The following is an 11,483-nucleotide window of genomic DNA, read 5'->3' on the forward strand; positions in this document are numbered from 1 at the left end:
ACCCCCCCCCCCCACCAAAGAAAAGGAGAAAAACAACATTGCTCCCACAACAATGAGGAAAAGATGGAAAATCTACAAAATCTAATGTTTTCTTGAGTCCATCAGAGAACTCAAACTGCAAGGAGATCAAAGGACAAAGAGGGACTAGCCCCTCTGTGAGAGATGGGAGCACATTCTCACCTTTGGCAGATCCCAGAGAAAGATGCATCCACCATACAAGGGGGTAACAAGAAATCAACTGAAATTTTTAATGAATTCTTAAAGGCCAAGTGTGGGTTAGTGTTAATTTTGAATAGCAGAGGGGAAACTCATAATCACTTTCAAGCTTTTCTCCACAGACCTCCCCTGGGAAACTGTTACCTATCAGGATTCTTGGACTTCTTAATCAATAGAAATTGATAAGATGCCAGAAAAGAAATTGAGGGAAGGCGTTATTGGGACTCCTGCTGCAGCATGAGGGAGTGAAAACAAGTAACAGTTTCCCCTGCTCACTCCCTGAGGAGGAGCGAACTGGTGCCTTAAATGGAGTGAGGGTAGGGGTGGGTCCAGTGGTCATGACGGAGGAGTGGGTTAAGTGGTCTGCCCACGCTCTTGGGGATGCTGTGTGCAGGCATCATGAGCAGGACCCTGCTTTTTCTCCCGACACCTCAGAAGTGGCAGTTGAGTGTTTGGTCTTTTTATACCTTGTTGTTCATAATTTGCCCCAACTGCGCATGTCTGCAGTTAAATTTAGTCCCTTATAGTTTCTTTGTATTCTGTTACTTCAGGAGATGAGATGTTTGTCCAGGTGTAAGCACTGCAGCAAAGGGTACCAGGTCCTGGGTACCAGCCTGTCTCAAAATCACATTAAAGATTAGGGACAGAGCAGAGAGAGTGCTTCTCTCTGGGTGGGCATGAAAGAAGTGACTGGTGCCTGAGAGAGGAGGGGAACAGAAAAAGAGGCCTACTTACTCCATATTCCTTACTTTCTTGTATAAAATAAAAGCTGTAAGCCACTGGGGAAGGAATAGAAATCCATTTTCCTCTGTCTACCTGCTTCTGGAGGAGAGATAGAAAACCCTATCCCAAGACACCAAAATCCATTGCCAATGGGGAAAAGATGAAGCCAAAAAACAAAACAAAACAAAAAATCTAACCCTGAGGGAGAGTCAGGAAACTGTGGCTAATTTCTACAATGATACTATGTAGAAGTCTGTAGACACAGAGAGAGACTCTCAATAGGTACATAAAAAGAATTGGATAACGTCCAACATCTATATGCAATAAAAACTGCTAGCAAACTAGGAATAGAAGAAAATGTCTTGGACTTGATAGAAGAAAACTGTAGTCAATATACTTAATAGTGAGAGAATGACTGACTGCTTCCCCCACTTAGATGGGAAACAATGTAGGAATCTTTGCTCTTGTAACTCCAGAAATGAAGTGGAGGTCTTTAATGATGAAATGGTGCAAGATAAAGAAGTAAGAGGCATACAAATTATAAAAGAAGTGAAATGATTTTTATTCACTGATGGCATGATTTCTACATAGGAAACCCCAAAGAATTTATAAATAAAGCTACGGAACCTGTAAGTGATTTTTATCATGGTCTCAGTATATGAGGTCAACAGAAATCCATTGTGTTTCTGTATACTACTAGAAATGAAGAAGTGGACATTGAAATTAAAAAATCAATGTTGATTACAATAGCATTCAAACCATGAGATACTTAGGGATACATCAAACACAATACATGCAATGATCACATGCTAAAAACTAGGAAATACTGTGATAGAAAACAAAGGAGACACAAAAAATTGAATAACTACAACATGCTCATGTTTCAAAAGACTCAATATTGTTATGATACTGAGGCTTCTAAAATGGATCTACCTATTAAATGCAAGGCCAATCAAAATTCCAGGAGGCTTTTTTCTTATAGAAATTCACAAGCTGATTCTACAATTTTTATATTAATGCAAAACACCTAAAACAATCAAGCAATTTTGAAAAATAGGAACACAGTTGGAAGACCTACCACTTGATTTTCAAAGCTTAATGTAAAGCTACAGTAATTAAGACAATGTGTTATTGGAAAAAGGACAGATGTGTAGATCAGTGTAACATAGGAAGTCCAGACATAGACTCACAAATATATGGTTAGTTAATTGATTTTGACCAAGTTGTCAAAATAATTCAGTAGAAAAAAGATAGTCTTTAACAGGTGAACAATTGGACATCAGTTGTTTGAGTATGAACTTCAACCCATGAAAAATAAACTCAAAATGAACCATAGATTTACCTGTAAAATGTAAAACTATAAAAACTGTAAAACTTTTCAGAGAAAGTGTAGAAGAAAAAATTTTGTGACTAAAAAAGGTTTACACATAAAATCATAAGCTATAAAAACATTAGCTATAAAAGAAAAAATGATAAATAGAACTTCATGAAAATTAAGAGCTTCTGTTTATTGGACAATAATGTAAAGATTATGACTAAACAAGCCACTGATACAGGTAAATTTTTTGCAAAACAAACACGTCTGATCAAGTACTTTTATCAAGAATACATAAAGAACTCTCACAGATCAATAATAAGAAAACCAAAATATCATTACAACTTTTTATTAAAGATCTGAATACCCATTTCACTAAAATATAGCTGTGGGTAGCAATGCAGTTACTTGAAAAGGTGCTCAATGACAGTATCCATCAGGAAACCACAGTATGATATTTGTATCTGTTATGAGCTGAACTGTGCTCTCTTAAATTCGTGTTGAAGCTCTAACCCCTAATACTAAAAATGTGACTGTATTTGGAGGTATGGCCTTTAAAGAGATGGTTAAGTTAAAATGAGGCCGTTAGGGTTGCCCCTAATCTAATGTAACTGGTGTCCTTATAAGAAGAGGACATTTAGACATACAAAGAGACATTTGTGGTGTGAACGCACAGAGGAAAGACCTTGTGAGGTCACAAGAAGGCAGCTACCTGCGAGCCAAGGAGAGAGGCCTCACAAGAAACACCTGGTAATTCTTCCATCTTGTACTTCAAGCCTCCAAAACCATGAGAAAATACATTTCTGTTGTTTAATTCAGCCGACTGGTATTTTGTTATGGCAGCCCTAGCAAATTAATACAAATATGCATCTATTAGAATGGTTAACATTTTTTCAAAATAACAAAGCCAAGCTTTTATGAGGATGTAGAGTAACTGGGACTCAAATACATTGCTAGCAGGAAAGCAAAATAGTACAACCAACTTGGAAACCAGTTTGTCAGCTTCTTATAACATTAAGTGTACACTTTTTGAATCAGGAATCCCATTTTTAGGTATTTATTTAATGGAAATTAAAAGGTGTGACTACACAAAGACTTGTACCTGAATTTTTGTTACAGTTTTATTTGTAATGGTCCAAAATCAGAAATAATTTCGATGTCTGTTGACTGGTGAACAGATAAAATCGTAGTGCATCCACACAATGGAGTATGTGAGCAATTAAAAGATGTTAACTTCTGATACATATAGAAGAACAAATCTTAAAGGTGTATTTCAAGTAAAAGAAGCCTGACAAAGACTACATACTGCATGATTTTGCTTGTATGACATTCTTGCAGTGCAACACTAGAGGTAGAAATAGAATAGATGTTTTCAGTTGCTTGGGTTGGGCTTAGAACATTGATTACAAAGGGGTACAAGGGCAATTTTGCCCATGTGGTGGTGATTAAGACTACATCTGAAAAAAGAGTAATTTTTGCTATATATAAGTTATACCTCAATAAACCTGATATTTTAAAAAAAAGAAGATCTAGAGAATAAAATGAGCTAAAGGCCAACCATGAACACTGACACATAGAATAAAACAATAGTTTAACAGGAACTAACGTAATGATGTCACTAAAAGAATGGTTGTGTACTTACTAAAATTCAAGTAATATGTATTACATAAGTAATGACCTAAGACTTCCATTAATAACCTCATAGACTGTAGAAAAAATGTAAATTAATTAGAGCCCTTGGCTTTTAACCATTTATTGAGGGAAGCATTCATGACTACAAATAGTTATACCAACAGATGCCATGTTTGAATTATTCTCTAAGTGCTATAAATCACCAAGGATAGAGCAATTAGTTCTTTTTTTTTTAATCTTTATTGGAGTATAATTGCTTTACACTGGTGTGTTAGTTTCTGCTTTATAACAAAGTGAATCAGCTATACATATACATATATCCCCATATCTCCTCCCTCCCACCCTACCTATCCCACCCCTCTAGGTGGTCACGAAGCACCGAGCTGATCTCCCTGTGCTATGTGGCTGCTTCCCACTAGGTATCTATTTTACATTTGGTAGTATATCTAAGTCCATGCCACTCTCTCACTTTGTCCCAGCTTACCTTTCCCCCTCTGTGTGTCCTCAAGTCCATTCTGTACATCTGCATCTTTATTCCTGTCCTGCCCCCAGGTTCTTCATAACCATTTATTTTTTTAGATTCCATATATATGTGTTAGCATACGGTAATTGTTTTTCTCTTTCTGACTTACTTCACTCTGTATGACAGACTCTAGGTCCATCCACCTCACTACAAATAACTCAATTTCATTTCTTTTTATGGCTGAGTAATATTCCATTGTATATATGTGCCACATCTTCTTTATCCATTCATCTGTCGATGGACACTTAGGTTGCTTCCATGTCCTGGCTACTGTAAATAGAGCTGCTCTGAACATTTTGGTACATGACTCTTTTTGAGGTGTATGCCCAGTAGTGGGATTGCTCGGTCATATGGTAATTCTATTTTTAGTTTTTTAAGGAAGCTCCGTACTGTTCTCCATAGTGGCTGTATCAATTACATTCTCACCAACAGTGCAAGAGGGTTCCCTTTTCTCCACACCCTCTCCAGCATTTATTGTTTGTAGATTTTTTGATGATAGCCATTCTGACTGGTGTGAGCAATTAGTTCTGACTGAAGATACTGGGGTCAGTGAGGAGGTGACATTTGAATTAAACTCTGCAGTTTTCTGTTGTTTACCAATCTTTTGATAATTGTAAATATGTATTTGCATGATGCAAAATCCTAAAATATCTCCATATGATCTTGTACACATATAAGGTGTTTAGAGATGTTGTGTACATTTGCAGTGTACTTGTGGGTACCATTAAACTCTTTCTTTTCCAAAGGTCATATTGTTTCTGTAGTGACAAATGCATTTCAAAGTGAACATCAACAATGGGATCACTCAACTAGTGCTCTAAAGACTCTGGATTGACACCTTAGCAGTAATAGATTCTGCTAAGAAAAATGTTAATCTGTATTTCTTTTCTAAGTCTCTGTCGATTCTTTTATGTAAGAATATATTCAAGAGAAGTTATCTAATCTATGTTGTTACACAGATTAATGAGCAATAAAACATGCTTGTTTCCTCATGTATTAGGCAGGCACAGTGGTTCTTCATCTACGTCATCTGCACTACATTGTTTCATTTATTAATTAATTTAATTCAGTTAGTGAGAGCCTACCAAGTACTATCTACCCATCTATCTATCTATCTATCTATCTATCTATCTATCTATCTAACTATGGTTACCATTGCCTTTGAGGTTGGTATTATGAATTGTATTTTACAGATGAAGAAACAGACTCAGGTAGCTTACATCATTACTGTGATTCCATAAATAGAGAAGTTCTTTTGATAAAAAATGCAGTATATATTTCTCTCATATTGGCAGTTGTTCCACTGGAGTATGGTTTCTGACACCTGTAGATTTGTCTTTTGCTTTTACGTAGAGGCATCTACCTCTACCTATCTATTTTGGCTAGGGTCTCAAGGTTCAATATGAGTTCCTGCTATAAATACAGCTATCATGAAATTGGGAGAAGCATTTAGCCATTCAGTTGCAACCAGCTTTTAAACATGAGAAAAGGTTTAGGGAAAAATTTTATCTTTGACTTGCTAGTTATTAAGAGTGGTATTCTCCCGGGATCAATGCTAGGGCTCTGCAGACTTATTTAATCACCTTTTAATATAAAAGCTCTGGAAGAAAGAGCACTTAATGAGATGATCAAGTTCACAGATGAAAGTATGGCCTCCTGGATTGAGAAGTGCCAACTAAGCTTCAGCAATTGCTCATGAGACTATGAATTCTCAGAGCCAGGGTAGATGAACTTGAGAGCCAGCAAGCATAAAGTCTTACTTTTAGTCAAAAATTATTCAGACCAAACAGATGAAATTAAGACCTCTAAGTAGTGGATATGAGCCAGGAAAAGATCTTTTTATTCACTATTGGCCCAGGATATTTTCTCTGAATAAAAGAATAACCCTCTCTTGAGTATCCTTAGGGGAAAAAGAAAGAAAATGAAAAGAAAATGAATTTACTCCTTTGCTCTTGACTTCTGCATGCAGTCTTGGGTTTTGCGCTGCAAGAAAGGGAGGCCTTGCTGAAGGCAACTGAAACAGTTGAGGAGTGAGATGATTTTTTTTACTAGGCTGTAGGGGCATCCTTTTGGTCTAAGGCAAGAATAAAAAAGTGGGAAAGTATCATCATGCTTTCTAGAATTTAGATCCTTAATTTTGAATGGAGCCCAGATTTTTAAACTTATGAATTTTATGTTTAAGAAATATTTGAGAGAAAAACAGATGATTGAGTCCAAGCATCTTCTATCAGCAAAAGAGCCCATGCAGTAGAACAAGGGCATCCATCCAACCTAGATCTTTCACCCTATTCTCACCTGATTTTATCAAAACTCTGAAGGGATGCAGGGATTCTTACTCCTTTTTGAGAGTTTAGGATGTTAATTTCCAAAGAGGTTAGTTGAATTTCTTCTCACCACATAGGTAGTCCGGGATATAGCAGAGATTTAGACTCCTTTCTTCTGTTTCCAAATCCAGCATTTGTTCTTCTGCACCATGGCCATTGCTTTGAAAACTCCCCATTTTCTCTGTAATTAATTGATTATTCATTCAGCAATCACACCTGGACTTGAGAGGAAAACTATGGGTTGTTTAGATAATAGAAATGGACAGAGTCTCACATAGGTTTTATCCATATTTTCATCACTGTATTGATGAGAAAAGCTTTCTTATTCAAAGATTAATATACTTTAAATATTATTAGTATTATTAAACTATGCATATACCTAATTAAATAATACTAATAGTAATATTTATTAGTCTTCTACAGAATGGTTCAAATAGATGATTTTCTTTAATCTTCCCAGTAATCCTATGGAGAAGATATTAACCAAAAATCTGAGAGAATTCTTGATCGTCATTGCTTCCTCTCTGATATCTCTCAGATCTTTATTCTTTTTGCACCCTTTCCTGACTGGGAAGGGAAAGATAGTGATTTAACATTAGGTTGTTGGGGACGTAGGACTAATAAAACACATGTTTGTATTTCCTGTTATGGATTCAGGGTTAAGAATCAATGGAAAGAAAAAAAGAGGATTAAAATAATTGGAGGAATGAAGTCTTAGAGGATCTATCTATATGAAGGATGGAAGTTCTAATGTCAATGGATATGTGTAGATGCAGGTAAATTTAGATAAGATTGAGTGTGTGTGCATGTTTGTGTGTGCACGAGCTTGCACAGGCACACATGTGACTTGGAGTGGAGGAAGGACTGAACGTTTCTGCCTGATGAAAAGACTATGTAAAATATACATATAGAAGACAATTAGACATTTCATTTCAGCAATCCCTTGGTAAGTATGGTCTTTACAAACAGTAGTTCAAATTGAAAAAAAAAAAGTTGCCTCAAACGTTTGAATAGTTTCACTATTTGTTTTCAGTGTTCTATTGTTGATCCACAATTTTATTAGTTAATTAGTATGCACATATGTGTGTATATGTAAGAGAAAAACCAAAATTTTTATTTTGAATATCTGTATTTATATCCTTAATCAACAAATTGTTTTGGTCTAGCCAGTGATGATGGTGAAACCTCTGGAATTATTTTTAGTCATTACTTCTCCTGAATATGTAATATATATCCAAATCATTTTGTCAATTATATTTTTCTTTTTATTCTTTTAAAATATATATAATTCTCTTTTTCAAATTTGTATGTACTTTAAAAAGTCAAATACTTTTAGAAAGTCACTAATGAAATAAAATTAGTATCATGTTTCACTTATTCTCAAGCCTAATTCCTATTCCTCAGAGGCAATCCTACTTCTGGTTTCATTTCTATTATTTACCTCTGTATCTCTAATATTTCTTCATATTTATTATATTTATCTCAAAATGTTTATATATGATTTATTACTCTCTTAATGAAGAAGCTTTATTACTTATAATACATCTCATACCTGTGTGTTTGAGTGAGCTCACAAACACATCTCATATGCAAATCCAACCATACTCCTAATTTTATTTCATCATAATTTTTGTTAGATCAATATTCAGAATCTACATCACTATGGATATCTAAATATTATTCATTGCTGAGGTGTGTAATTTTGTATCTCTTCAGTTAATAATTTTTATTTGTTTAATATAAAATATTTTTTTTATTTTGACATCATAACCAAACTTTATAAATAGAATTTTACTCTCAGTTTGTTCAACTACATTAAGGGATCTATCAATGTTATCTTACGTACCATGGTCCTCTGTTATCTTGTTTAACATGGAGTTGTTTTACCTTAGGTTTAATTTGTAATTTTCATGTCCTTACATTTACTATGATTGTGGGGATTTTCTTGGCCTATTCTCTGTGATAGATCATTTACTTCCTGGAGCCAGGTTCTCCCACTTTTTTGATAAAATTACTTGTTTATGTGGAGCACATTTTTGGGCAAGTTTCTGAGGAAAGAAGTTATGAATATTAACTTTTTTTTTTTTTTTTGGCTGTGTTGGGTCTTCGTTTCTGTGCGAGGGCTTTCTCTTGTTGCAGCGAGCAGGGGCCACTCTTTATCGCGGTGCGCGGGCCTCTCACTATCGCGGACTCTCTTGTTGCGGAGCACAGGCTCCAGACAGTAGTTGTGGCTCACAGGCTCCAGACGCGCAGGCTCAGTAGTTGTGGCTCACAGGCTCCAGACGCACAGGGTCAGTAGCTGTGGCTCATGGGCCCAGTTGCTCCGCGGCATGTGGGATCTTCCCAGACCAGGGCTCAAACCCGTGTCCCTTGCATTGGCAGGCAGATTCTCAACCACTGCACCACGAGGGAAGCCCATGAATATTAACTTTTAAGACCATGTGTTTTGGGGGTAGGGGAGGATACCACCCATGCTTTTTGGTGATTCACTAAAAGGGCACATAAGATTCAGCGGCAAATGTACTCACAGTTATGGTTTATTACACTGAAAGGTTACACAGCAAGCTCAGCAGAGGGCAGGAAAAAGAGGCAACAGGTAATGCCTGAAAAGGTCCAGGAGCAGACTTCCAAAGTTCTCCCTCACAGAGTGACAGGGGAAGGGAGATCTTGCACTGTACATGCTTCGTCCTTCAGCACAGGAAATGTGCAACACACAGCTAGTGTTTCTGCCTAACGAAACTTGCCTAAAACTCAGAGTCCGGAGATTTTATTGAAGGCTAGTCACATACTCTTTGCCTTTGCAACTAGGCACTATTACCAAAATTCCAGACTCTGAAAAGTAAAGTGGTTGTTCACCATAAATCACATTGTTGGCACAAACAATATAGAAGACTAATATAAAAGGATTCAGTGACCCAGTCACACAACACAACCAGTCAATACAGAGTCAGGAACATTCCATGGGCCAAGTTGCCAGGAGCCTTCCCAAGAGTCAGTATCAAGCAGAGCTTCTGGAGATAACAGTATCAGCCTGGCTGTATTAACTCTTTACTGAACAACATGAATACCTAACAACATCCTTTTTCTACTTATACACTTTACAGACATATTATCTAGGCATTTAAAGTACTAGATATTTATTCATTTCCTTATGGAACTTGGAAGGCATATGTCTATTCTAGCTTCTAGCGTTGCCATTGTGAAACCTTGTGCCGCCCTTATTCCTGATGCTTTGTGTGTTACCTGCTTTATTTGTTTTTCCTTTCTGGAAGCTTTAAGTTTTTCTCTGTAAACTCCATATTCTAAAATTCCAGATGATATGGCTCTGTTTGAAAATTGTAAAGATTATTTTTGCTGGACAACTAGTAGCTTCTATCTGAAAGTCACATCCTTTAATTATGGGAAATAGTTTGTGTTAATTTGAAAATTTTTCTCCTCTCTGCTTTTTCTCTTTTCTCATTCTGGAATCCCATTTTTCATATCTCATACTTTTAGAATTGGTCATCTTATTTTTTTGAGGTTTGTCTCATATTTTCCATGTGGTATATATGGTATAAAAAAAGAAATACAGAAAATTCAAATAATATAAATTAAAAAGTTGATCTTAGGTGTATTTTTCTTGCTAATGTAGAAAAATAATAACATTAAACTGAGAAAATATAGAAGGGAGAAAATTATATTTTAGCATTGAATATAAAAAGTAGCAAGGATGTAATAAAGAAGATGATCAAAAACAAAATTATTTTTAAGGATAGCTTAAGTAGACAAACCTTTATCAAGAATGATCAAAAAATTATATGACACACGTAACATTAGAAATATAAAATTATGATAACTGCTGACACAGTAGGGATTTCAAATATGGTAAGAATTTAATACAAACTATTATACATATGGTTCTTAGAGAAGTTAAGCAGTGTAAATTCAACCCCCAAATCCATGAAAGGTACATAGCTATAGCTATAAACTCAGAGGACAATTTTTTTTACTCAGACCCCATACCTAAAGAGATATGCTTATTCCTTCCTTTATGGCACATAACCTATTCCAAATTCTTTATTATGTCCCTGCTGCCAGAGAATAAGTTTCTCTGTAGTCCTCCAATCTTTCACCGAGGATCCAGCCCTTCAAACATGCCAGTTTCTGCATGTAGTTCTAGTCTATTTTTGCATTGCACACAGGCACAAGACTATTCTTTGACTATAAGCTGTAAAATTTTGCCCCTTAGATGGCAAAAACCAACACCTGTTCTCCTCCCCTCCTAGGCCAGGGTGACTGTAACATCAGCTAAAATCATACCTGGTTTTAGTTTGCTTTTTGTTTCTGACTCAGGAAATCTCCCCATCCTTTCTAAGGTTAGTTAGGCTTAGCACTTAAAAAGATATTTGTTATATTTCATCCTAAATTTTGATGTGTTTGAACAAGAATATTTTCAGGTAGTTGAATCTGTCATATTGACAGAACTCAGTATTTCTTATTGTCCACTAGGATTTTCAGTATATGTATGAGCAATACATATGAAAACTATTGGGGTGGCCAAAAAGTTCCTTTGGTTGTTAAGTAAAAATAAAAGACACATTTTTCATTTTCACCAAGAACTTTAATGAACAACATATTCACTCTTTTGTTCCACTACCTTCTGCGATTTTTCATGTAACTTCATAATTCCATCTTCCCAAACCTTTTTATCTTTTTGAACAAAGAACTGTTCCAGGTACCTTTTACTGTCTTCCAGGGAATTGAAATTTTT

This window comes from Lipotes vexillifer, unplaced genomic scaffold, assembly GCF_000442215.2.
Source record: "Lipotes vexillifer unplaced genomic scaffold, Lipotes_vexillifer_v1.1 scaffold100, whole genome shotgun sequence".
Taxonomy (NCBI): domain Eukaryota; kingdom Metazoa; phylum Chordata; class Mammalia; order Artiodactyla; family Lipotidae; genus Lipotes; species Lipotes vexillifer.